Raw genomic sequence first — 13,075 nt, forward strand, 5'->3', positions numbered from 1 at the left:
TTGGTAGGGATTCATGTTCTTGAGGCATCACCTGCTGACTCCCAGGGAACAGGAGCCTTGAATCAGGAGCAGAGCTGGGACTTGAACCCATACACTCCAACATGGAATGCTATGGTCCCAGGTGGCATCTTAATCATTGCACCAAATGCTTACCTGAGAAACTTGGTACCTTTTGACCTATGTCTCCCGGTGCCTCATACACCTCTCCCCCTCCCCCCAACCTCTGAGAACCACCATTTCAACTCTCTAAATCTGTGGGTTCAACTTATATAATATTTTTCTTTCTGTGCCTTGTGTGTTTCACTTAGGATAATGTTCATTAGGCTCATCCATGTTGTCATGAATGATAGAATGTCTTGCCCTTCTAAAGGCTGAATATTATTTCATTATTTACAGAACAAATTTTTATTTATTTATTTATTATTATTTTTTGACCGGCAGAGTTAGTGAGAGAGAGAGACAGAGAGAAAGGTCTTCCTTTTTCCGTTGGTTCACCCCCAAAGTGGCCGCTATGGCCAGTGTGTTGTGGCCGGTGCACTGTGCCAATCTGAAGCCAGGAGCCAGGTGCTTCCTCCTGGTCTCTATGCAGGTGCAGGGCCCAAGGACCTGGGCCATCATTCACCCATAGATGGACACCTCAGTTGTTTCTACACCTTGACTATTGTGAAGGATGATAATGCTGCTCTGAACTTGAGATTGTGCCATCTCTGACATTGTGATTTCATTTTCTTTGGATTTTGTATGTAGAAGAAAGATTGCTGGATCATATGATAATACTATTCTAAATTATTTGAGGTACATCATACTGTTTTCCAAAATGGTTATACTAATTTATACCACCAACAGTGTTTAAGTGTGCTCTCCTTTCTTCACACATTTATGGTAATTTTTGGAGTCTTAAATATTCCCTCTTTAAACCACGGGCTGGAAGTTGGTGTTAAATTAGTCATCACTGACATGCCAGTTTTTAAAGCACATGGAACCTAGAGTCATTGAGTCACTTTTTCTTCTAGAAGTGAGTGACACTCATGGAGCAGAGGTCCAGAGACTGGAGAGGTAAGTCCTGAGTTGTGATAGAGTGCTCCACTGAAATGTTGCAGGAGCCTTGGCAGAGATGGAGAAAATACTCATAGTAGCAGCAATTCTGGTTACATGTTGCTGCATGGCTGCGGATGTCTCTGTGTGATCTGTACAGGTGAATACCTAATGTACTCCAGCTGACATTTGATAACCTATACGTTAAGCTCCTGATCACAGGCAGAAGAAGGGAGCTCTATTCTACCCATGTTTTAACCCTTGGTACAACTTGAAAAAATCCCATGAGTTATTGTGTAATAAAAATTTTAAAGCTTGTTCACGTTTAAGCAAGTCATTGGGAGAATGATTTAAAGTCAAACTGTATTTGAAAATACAAACTTCAATAGAAACATGAGATGCTTTATTTCTCTCACCGTCCAAAGTCTAGTTCTAAATGGAGGGAAAAAAGAAGATAGAATAGAAACACTGGCTGTTCTTTGAAACGAAGAACAGAGTATGTTTGGGGTATTGGGTTGTGCACATTTTGAAGGCCATTATTCTATCTATAGCAGTGTAGGTAAACTAACATTTGGTGGATGCGTCGTCACACTATAACTGTTTTCAGACGGTATTAACTTGCAGTATTTTCGGTCAGTCCCATTGATTTAAACACTGAACAGAAATGCACATTAATAGCAGTGCAGACCGTGGGAACTATGCTTAACACAGTATCTCAGTTCACCTGAATATATTACCTTATGTGACAAAATAGACCTTGCAGTTATAAACCATAAGATAATAAATGTATGTTGTTTTAGGCCATTAAGTTGTTGGTAGTTTGTTACAGCAGCAAGAAACTAAAAAGAAACTATTGCACAATTAGCTACAAGAACAAACTGACTAAATTCTAGAATTATTCAATTTATAGCTTATAGTACCTAGTGACCACTAAAGTAATGAGAGCAAACACAGACAGAATGTCAGCAAATAGGAGATGCTAAGACTACTGTGGAAAACCAGGTTATATAAAAACACAAATGTAGAAGGCTATGTAGGGATGATTTATAACATCCCTGAGAGTCTCCAGAAGAGTATATATGCATCAGAGCTGCATTTCAAAGTCTCCTAGGGAACTTTAAAAATGGTAAGCGTGCCCTGAGTCCTGTAACTAGTATTTTGATTTGTCTGGATATATCTGGGTATTATCCACTTCATTCTAAAGTGCAGTTCAGTTTGAGGTCCATTGCAGTAGATGTAGGGCTAGGGAATGTCTGTCCCATAAACCATATAAAGCCCACAAAATCATTTGGTCTGGCCCTACCAAGACAACAATGGATGGGACTTGAAATTCAATAAATCTATAGCAGGCTAATTTTTTTTCTTTTTCTTTTCTTTTTCTTTCTTTCTTTCTTTCTTTCTTTTTTTTTTTTTTTTTTTTTTTTTTTTTTTTTTTTTTTTTTTTTTTTTTGACAGGCAGAGTGGATGGTGAGAGAGAGAGACAGAGAGAAAGGTCTTCCTTTTTTTGCTGTTGGTTCACCCTCCAATGGCCGCCGCAGCTGGTGCACCACGCTGATCCGAAGGCAGGAGCCAGGTACTTATCCTGGTCTCCCAAGGGGTGCAGGGCCCAAGCACTTGGGCCATCCTCCACTGCACTCCCTGGCCACAGCAGAGAGCTGGCCTGGAAGAGGGGCAACCGGGACAGAATCCGCCACCCCGACCGGGACTAGAACCCAGTGTGCCGGCGCCGCAAGGTGGAGGATTAGCCTATTGAGCCACAGCGAGCAGGCTAATTTTTAAGTTGATAGTTTTACATGGCTCATGAATGATGTGATAAATATCCAAATAGCCCTTGGCAAGAGAAACATTCCCCATCCCTTTAAGGAGAAAAATACCCTGCATGGGTGGTGAGAATAGCAAAACTATTACATGTATTTTTACCTTGCAAATTAATTGTCAGTGAAATCAATGCTTCATTTTATGTCATTACCAATAGGAAGAATTACAGGTGTGTCCAATTCTCCAGGAATTTTTTTGTGTGTATCCAAACTTCAAAGTTGTCCCTCTTTAAAAGCAGTTTTATCTTTAAGTCCTTTCACATGTATGAATTTTGCTGAAGTTTGTTTTGGTCTCCAGTTTTGTGAATATATACCAGGTTCTCCTAACATCACCTTCAAAATATGTTATATTTATTATTTTAGAAAAGCCACAACTTTTTGTGATTTCCAATGAAATGTCTAATGTTATACATTTTCATCTTTCCAAAGCATCCACCAATTCTATATATGTTTTAATGATCTAAAAGAACCTCCACATTGTGCTAGTGTAGGGCCATGGCTGCTAAACAAATCCTTCTCTGAAGGTCCTGCTCAAGTTCATGCTCTGTACACTACTTTTAACTACCCTGTGTAATATAAATCCAGAGATAATAGAGCTTTGGAGGTTGCACAAATCTATTAGTGCTCTTACATATAGTAGAGAAAGAATCCTTTTTGTCTGTGACTGTCTAATTTTCTTGGTATGTATTTCTGTTCTGTGAAAGAAAAATGCATCCATCCTGCATGACTGTGGGAGAAACAATTTCACCCTTACCACATAATGTATAGTATGCTTGGTTTCTCTATCTCCTCCTTCAGGAAGGGAATTCCTGAATTGAAACATCTTCCCCCACAGTTTTATCATGAACTTTTATGCCTTTGACCCTTGTTAAGGCAAGCCAAGATTTGTAAAAAAATAAAAAAAGTAAATTTGTATATTTCCCAGTTAACTAAAGACGTTTTGCTTTCTTGCATTACTAACATTCAAGGACAACTAGAATAGATCTCTTTTGTGTCACAATGGATCCCAGGTAGCCTACATGTTTCAAGAATATCTAGAAGTAACTAAAACATAAGTTGTTGGTCCAACTGTGGGGTTAGAATATGCCCTCTCCTATTTCTAATGCTGCCACCAACCTGTGTGGCCTGAAGCAAGTAATTTTTTTTCTTTGCTTTTTATCTCATTCATTAAATAGGAATTATAGTACTAATTTGTTTAGTCTGCAATTTATTGAATGTACATATTACTAAAACCATGGGAGCATGTACCCAGTCAATTGGCAAATTACAAATTATATAAAAAAGCTATAATTTAATACTAAAATGAAGCCATCCAAAGGCCTTAGGTAAAACTCTGGCCACAAGGAGTTAAATACTATAACCACAACCACCATCGCCAGCAAAACAACTACGTTCATTAGACGTTTGTAACCCGACTGGGCACTGCCTCTGTTTCACCATCCTTATCAGGCACTATCCCTGATATCCTGGGAATTTGAGGACTCAACATGTGGGGGATCCGTGCTAAGGGGGCAAATGATCAGCCCTTTCCTCCTTCTCATGTATTCAGTTAAAAGTGTACTAAAACCAGACTTGAGTGTAATAGATGCTTTAGTTACTTTCTCTATCCTTGGCACAGAAGTTTATGAGGCTGGGAGGGGTTACAACAGAATAAACACTTCTCTCAGAGACATTACTTTCCTATAACATCTAAAGCAGTGGTTCCTGTGGATCACTACATAAGCCTCACCTAAAAAATGATCAGAAATGGATATTCTTCAGCCCAATCTCAGACCTAAGTAATCAAAAGTTCTGAGGATGGGACTTTCTGAATTCCAACAAACCTTCAAGTTTATCTTGATACTTGATAAGGTTTGAGATTCATTGATATCAAAGCATCATGTCTGGTTCTTCCTAGCCTTCGGATGACTCAGTCCTTGCACATTAAAATATTTATAGATTTGTCTGACTCCACTTGGAAGACACAACTTTAGACCAAGCTGAGATTCCCTTAAATATGTGTGTGCATATGTACATATGCATGTATATATATATATGTGTGTGTGTGTGTGTGTGTGTGTATGTATTAAATATCTCTTCACCATGAAAATTATCTTATTCTTATTTTGAGGACATACAACTTTTTCGGAGATCCAATACCTTAGAATGAGATTTGGGAACAAATCATTACTTACAAATAGTGTTGATAGGGTACTGGAGGTAGCAGGGCTACTGAAGAGCTGAGATAACCTTTCTGTGGCTATGCTTCTTGATTACCAGGTCAATGACTCATCAGTCCTGGGTGCCAACCCTCATGGATTCCTTAGTGGAAACCTCTGTACCACTCAAAAAATTTATATAGGAAAAAAAGGATGGAGGCATGAAAATAGCAAGAAGAAAAGACCAGAAGACAAAGAAAATAGGGTCAGCATTGTGGCATAGTGGGTACAATGCTGTCACCACTGATGCTGGCATCCCATATGGGCACTGGTCCAAGTCCTGGCTGCTTCACTGATCCAACTCCCTGCTAATGCACTTGGGAAGGAACAAAGGATGGCCCAAGTACTTGAGTCCCACTATCTGCATGGGAGACCTGGATGAAACTCTTGGCTCCTGGCTTTGGCCTGGCCCAGCCCTGGCCATTGCAGCCATTTGGGAAATGAGGGCCTCAACATTTGGAAGATCACTCTATCTGTCTCTCCTTTCTCTCTGTCTTTCAAATAAATAAAATAAATCTTTTTAAAAATTTAAAAAATATGAAAGTCAGAAATGAGGAACAGAAAGAGGATGAGTTCTCAAGTCACATGGAATTTGTCCCACAGCAATATTCAGAGTTTTTCACAGGCTGCCTCAACCCTCTTTTCATAGGCATGGGAGGATCTGCTGGAAATATGTCACTGAAAATCACGGAGTTTGGTACTATTATTTTTCAAGTGTAAAATTCTAAGCACATGTCATTATTTTGATAAAGCCAGCTCCCAACTCTCAAACCTTCATACTCAAACACATGAAAGACAGAATTCAAGCTGTTAATAATTTCACAGAGGAGAAAAAATGGTGTTGATAGTGTAATTCTACTTTAATCAAATTAAACATGATAAATATTTGTCAATTCTTTTTTTCAAAAACTCTAAGGCTGGAAGTTATCAGGTGAGTGTCCAGTAAGACCCAATGTCTTTAAATAAAATCACCTCAACCATTACATAACTTAAAGCCAATAATAGCAACACTGATATTTTTTCAAGGTAATATGCATTAGGCAGAAGCATGTCAATAGGTTCAGAACTCCCTTAATTATCTTTCCAAGTAAACAATAATGAGAAACTTAAAAAATGCAAATATAAGATAATTTTCAAAAATGTTCTTATAAAAATACTAAATTCTAAGTTTAAGTATTTTTTTATAAAAATACTAAATTCTAAGTTTAAGCAACATAATCTTGTTGGAAGCAAAGAGGTGTCTATTCCTTTCTGTTAATTCAATTTCAAAAACAAGAGAAGGAAACAAACATAATTCAGTGGGCCATAGTTTAATTCACCAGAGAGAATTTCCTCTAGAAAGATAACATTATGCTAGTTGTAATTGTGTTCATTCATTTAGCAAGTATTTATTACACATCTATTTCAAATCAGGCTCTCTTCTGAGCACTAGGGACAATAAAAGAGAAGGGGATTGTGTCTTTTAAGTTACAGATGCCTATTTTAGAAATAATGAGTGAGCATATATTTATATATACACATGCATACATATAGGATAAATTATGGAATGAAGGTATAAATGTAGCTAATGTATGTATTATTTAAAATTATGAGATTACATATAAGAGCTCTGAGGGCTGATCCCAGGGGGCACTCCAATCTTTAGTGATTGATTTGAAGAGTAAGCAGCAATTGAGACCAATAAAGAAGAACAAGTAAGAAAAAGAAAGCGTTCTAAAGAAATCTGAGTTATCAACTGTATGAACTGTGGTTGACTGATGATGTAAGGTAATCACCAAGAATTGACGACTAGATTTTAGTCCCATAAGTGTTATTGGTAACCCTGTATTATGGATTGAATTTTGCTAACCCCAAATTCATGTGTTGAAGTCCTAACTACCCAGTATCTTGGAATGTAACCAAGTCTTTGAAGAGGTAATTGAGTTAAAATGAGTCTATTAGGGTAGGCCATAGTCCAGTATGGCTACAGTCCTTGTAAAAAGAAGAAATTTGAACACAGACATAGGAGCATACAGAAGAACACACCAGAAGACAGCCACTGTCAAGTCAGGGACAGAGGCCTTTGAAGAAACACGTCTGCTCAGTAGCTTGAGTTTGGGCTTTCAGCCTCCAGAATCAAGAGGAAATAAATTTCTGTTCCTTAAGCCACTCAGTTTATTGTACTATCTTAAGTCAACCCCAGCAAATCAACACTCCACGGTAAGAGGTGTCTTGCAAAACTTGTGGGGAGTAATATCTAATTTGAATCACAGTCTGATTGGCTCAAGAGAGCATGTAAAGAGAGGAATTGTAAACTAACTCAGGAAAACAGATATAAATTCCTGGAAGGGAATGGCTGCTTTCATTTTTTTAAAGTAGCTGAAAACATGTTTGTGTGTGATGAGAATGGTTTTGACCCAGTGCGGGGGAATTGGTGAAGCAGGAGAGAGAGAGAGACAGAGAGAGAGAGGGAGTGCTTTGACCCGAGTAGCCAGGAGTATAGGAGGAAGTGGGCTCTAGTCAAAAGAGGGAGTTTGTTTTTGTTTTATAAGGAATATTTTCCACCTAGGTCCAAGGAAAGAATTATGTGTGTGGTGATGGTACGTGGGATTTCCTTTCTCACTGTGCCTATTATCTCAGTAAAGTATGAAGCAAGGTCCCGTTGGTTGAGAATGAGAAAGGAGTGGAAATGTGGGGATGCTGAAGATCAAGATGAACGTGGACAATAGATATTTCAGAGCTAAAGATATCTAGGGGTTTTCCTTGCAGAACTCTAGAGGGTAGCGTTTGCATAGATGAGGCTGTAGGGGAGTGTAGAGATTTAGCCTATAGAAACACGCTCTCAGTTTTCTTGCTGTGGAAATATAATTGACTCAGGGCCATAGCTTTGCCTTTACAGATGCACAACCACATTTGCACCATGAGCCATGCTTCTTATTGGCTGCTTTTGCAATGGGGTATGGGATGTGGTTCCCCATCTGGATTTATTCCAAGTTCTTGTCTGGGTATAAGAGAATTCAAGAGACATAGATAACATGCAAGAATGGGAGCAGAATTTATTTAAAGAGATTAAATAAAGAGTACCAATTCAGAGGTGAGTGCAGGAAGACTCAGGAAGGAGACCTGTCCCCACCACAGTTTGGTTGTCCTCTTAGTCTGGTATGGGTTGATGCCCTAATTGAGTATACAAATGGGGTTGAGTTTGGGTGGAGGTCAGTGTTAATGGTGATATCTGAAAAAGTTTCATGGCATCTCCATGTGGCCCTCAGCATACCTGTGTCCATCACACCATCTTCTGTATGATGGAAAAGGCTCAGGTACATCATGGGAAAGTAAGTGTGGCAAATTGGCACAGAAAGCAGCAGGATTTTAGCAGTGCAGGGTTAAGGCAAGAAGACAGAGGGCAGCCTTTTAAGTCCTTTGTTCACTCATTAGTTCCCTGCTGGCTCCATATCACTTTCACCTAACAGCTAAACACAAGGGGTAGAAGAGGGGAGCAATGCAGGTTCATGCCCAACATGGACTACTCCTTGATTATGCAACTTTGGCTATAGGACGTTGTCTGGCCAAACTAGTGCAATATCCCTGTTTCTTCACTCTTCTTATAGAGGTCATATCTGTCTCTTAGTCTGAATTCTATCGCCATCTTCTCCAGCTTTTTTTACTTTTTGATTCACAAGCATTTTCCCAGTAAATCTCTCACACATCTAATACTATTTTGGTGTCTGCTTCTTGGAAGTCTGAAATAGCATATGTGGTGTTAGGAGAGGTCTGGGAAAGAGGTGATAAGATGGGGAATTGGCCTGCTCATATCCCAGCTGGCAAGGGGAATTTTGATCTGAGTGCTGTTTGGTTCAGCAGTGGTCTGTGACACTATCTGGTGGTAATATTCCTAAAGCCTCTACCAGTGGTGACTGGAGAAAACAACCCTGTGGAATAAACTATGCTTGTAGTCGCAGTGATGAAGTCATCTGAAGGAAATAGAGGGAACAATATCTGTAAGAGGGCTGTAGTTGGTTACTACAAAATGATATTGACATATTTTTTTTTAAGATTTTTAAAAAATTTATTTGAGAGGTAGAGTTACAGACAGAGGGAGAAAGGGAGAGAGGGATAGATGGAGAGATGGTCTTCCATTTACTGGTTCACTCTCAATGGGCACAGCAACTGGAGCTGAGCTGATCTGAAGCCAGGAATCAGGAGCTTCGACTGGGTCTCCCGCACAGGTGCAGGGGACCCAAGCACTTGTGCTATCTTCCACTGCTTTCTCAGGCCATAAGCAGAGAGCCAGATCAGAAGAGGAGGTGCCTGGACAAGAACCAGTGTTCATATAGGATGCTGGCACTGCATGCAGAGGCTTAGTTTACTATGCCACAGTGCTGGCCCCCATATTAACATCTTATAGTGCAATGAGCAGAAACTGAGGACACTGATAAGCATTTAAAAGTTAAGTGTAAGTGACAGAGATATCTTTGGTAAACAACGATGTGGGCCTTATCTCTCACAGTGAAAGAGCAAAGAGTCGCCACCACTGAGCAGTAAAATGCAGATTTTGGTAGCTATGTCGCAGAGATTCTGAGCCATTTACACGTCCAACCAATGCATGTCTGTGAGGATTGGAAACTTGAGATACTTCAACATGGAATGGAGGCTATTTGCATGTCTGATCCTGAGGATTTCAGCTATATGGACACATTTGAACATTCAGAATTTTCAGAGGTATCCCACCATTCCCTGTGAGAGCCAGGTTGGAAGATGCTGCAGAGTACTCTCCCTAAAAAGCAACAAATGCAGCCCTCCAGAGCTGCCTCCTCTACTCTCCTGGCTGTAAGCTGCTAACAAAGCTGGAATTCCAGCAGGACCTAGATGGAGACATGGTGGGCTCGACAAAAGAGCAAACAGATCAAACATAAAAGAAGCTGCAAGAATGGACTAGATGGATTAGTGGCAGCTTAGTTTTGTGGATGAAGTTGTTAACTAATATGAGGAAATAACAATAGAAAGTGTCTGAGGGGCTGGCACCGTGGCTCACTTGGTTAATCCTCTGCCTGTGGTGCCGGCGTCCCATATGGGCACCAGGTTCTAGTCTCATTGCTCCTCTTCCAGTCCAGCTCTCTGCTGTGGCCCAAGAAGGCAGTGGAGGATGGCCCAGGTGGTTGGGCCCTGGCACCCTCATGGGAGATCTGGAAGAAGCACTTGGCTCCCGGCTTCGGATTGGTGTAGCTCCGGATGTAGCAGCCATTTTGGGGGTGAACCAACGGGAGGAAGACCTTTCTCTCTGTATCTCTCTCTCACCATCTAACTCTATCTGTCAAAAAAAAGTGTCTGAATCAAAACTGTAGTGAATAAAAGCTATAAAAATGGAGAACAATGCTGTATGGCAATTTCAAGAAATTTAACATGTGTGAAATTGCCATCTCTAAAGGAGACAAGATGAGGTGAAGGAAAGGGAGAGAAAATATGGAATTATAATTAAATAAATAATAGCAGGTTAAGTAGGTAAATGGTAAACTGTGAAACATCCATACAATGGAATATTAATCAGCACTAAAAAGAAATAAGCTATGAAGCCATGAAAAGACATTCAGAGACCCTTACTATAGATTTCTACATAAAACAAAAACTGAACAGGCTACACTGATTCCAACTTTTTGACATTCTGGAAAATGAAAAACTATGGAGATGGCAGAAGACTGGTAGTTAACAAGGGTTATTGAGAACACAATGATTTTTTTTTTTTTTTGACAGGCAGAGTTAGACAGCGAGAGAGAGAGAAAGAGAGAAAGGTCTTCCTTCCATTGGTTCACCCCCTAAATGGCTGCTATGGCTGGCCCACTGCGCCAATCCGAAGTCAGGAGCCAGGTGCTTCCTCCTGGTCTCCCATGTGGAGGTAGGGCCCAAGCACTTGGGCCATCCTCCACTGCCTTCCCGGGCCACAGCAGAGAGCTGGGCTGGAAGAGGAGCAACCAGGACAGAACCGGCTCCCCAACTGGGACTAGAACCTGGAGTGCTGGTGCCACAGGTGGAGAATTAGCCTAGTGAGCCACGGTGCCGGCCAGAGAACACAATGATTTTCAGGGCAGTGAAACTTCTGTCTGAAACTATAATGGTAGATACATGTCATTACATACTTATCAAAATCCACAGAATGTACACCACCAAGAGTGAACCTTGTGTGATTATGAAGTGTCAGTACACATTGCAACAATCAATTGCAACAGATACATCACTCTGGTGAAGGATACTAATAGTGGAATAAGCTGTATATTTGTGGGGGCAGGGAGTATATTAGTACTGTAATTTCTGCTCATTTTGCTAAAACTTCTCTAAATAATATTTCTTGGGCTTGCATTGTGCCACAGCAGGTTAAACACTGCCTGCAATGGGCATCCCATATGAGTGCCAGTTCAAGTCCCAGGTGCTCCACTTCCAATTCAATTGCCTGCTCATATGCCTGGAAAAGAAGTGGAAGACAGCTCAAGTACTTCGATGGGAGACCTGAATGGAGTTCCAGGCTCCTGACTTTGATTTGGCTCAGTCCCAGCTGTTGCAATTATTTTGGGAGTGAACCAGCAGATGGACAATCTCTCTCTGTTTCTCCCTCTCTCTGTAACTCTGCCTTTCTTTTTTTCCGCCTTTTAAACTAATAGATAACCCTTAAAATTATATCTTTTAAAATAAAATATATTATGTAAATATAAAGGAATATTACTCATCCATAAAAATGAAATTCTGTCATTATAGCAACATGGATGAAACTGAGGTCATTATGTTAAATGAAATAAGTCAGGCACAGAAAGACAAATACAGCATGTGTTCACTTACATGTGGAAGCTAAAATGTATAAATACAGAAGAGAATAGAGGTACCCTGGGAAGGGTATGTGTGTGGAGGAGAGAATGGTTAATGGATACATGGGTGCAGTTGGATAGGGGATGCTGTAATAGTACAGTAGGGGAACCATGACTGTCAATAATTAATTATATCTTTTAGAAAAGCTAGTAGAGAAGATTTTTAACATTCCCAGCACACACAAAGAATGATAAATATCTGAAGTGATTGCTATGTTGATTATATGGATTTGATGTTGCATATTGTATACATGTATGTTATTTCACCATGTACCCTGCTAGTATACATAATTGCTATATATAAATCAAAATTTTAAATATTTAAAAATGATAATGATAGGGCATTTCTAAATTTTATGAAAATGATAAACTCGTGGGTCTAAGAAGCTCAATGTATTCCAAACATAAGAAACTTGTATAGAATTATATCTAAGTAAGCAAAATTGCTCAAAACCAAGAATTAAGGAAAACGTCTTTCTTTTTTTTATTTATTTGACAGGTAGTTATAGACAGTGAGAGAGAGAGAGAGAGACAGAGAGAAAGGTCTTCCTTCCGTTGGTTCACTCCCCAAAAGGCCACTATGGCCAGCACTGCACCGATACAAAGCCAGGAGCCAGGTGCTTCTTCCAGGTCTCCCATAAGGGTGCCAGGGCCCAAGCACTTGGGCCCACCTCCACTGCCTTCTTGGGCCACAGCAGAGAGCTGGACTGGAAGAGAAGCAACTGAGACTAGAACCTGGTGCCCATATGGGATGCCGGCACCACAGGCAGAGGATTAACCAAGTGAGCCACGGCACCGGCCCTAGGAAAACATCTTAAAAATGGAAGGAAAATGTGCATTAAGTGAAAAAGAAAGATCAGAAAGGCAGCAGATTTCTCGTAGGAAGCAATTGAATGCCTGAACTACTTGTACATAATCCTGCATAGCACAACATTAAACCAGGGGACCCACTTCAAGCAAAGGTGGTGCAGAAACTAACTTATTAACGAATCCAGCATTCACATACTGTAACATCCAGAAGGAATAGACTGCTGAAGACAGAGCATCATTTCAGATCAAAGGGAAGAATTTAAATGAATAGAATGCCAGCAGGGGCTGGTTCAGGCTGAAGTCAAAAACCTGGTGCTTCATCCGGGTCTCCCACGTGGGTGCAGGGAACAGCACTTGGGCCATCTTCTGCTGCTTTCCTAAGCAC

Source organism: Oryctolagus cuniculus, chromosome 3 (genome assembly GCF_964237555.1).
Source record: "Oryctolagus cuniculus chromosome 3, mOryCun1.1, whole genome shotgun sequence".
Lineage (NCBI taxonomy): Eukaryota > Metazoa > Chordata > Mammalia > Lagomorpha > Leporidae > Oryctolagus > Oryctolagus cuniculus.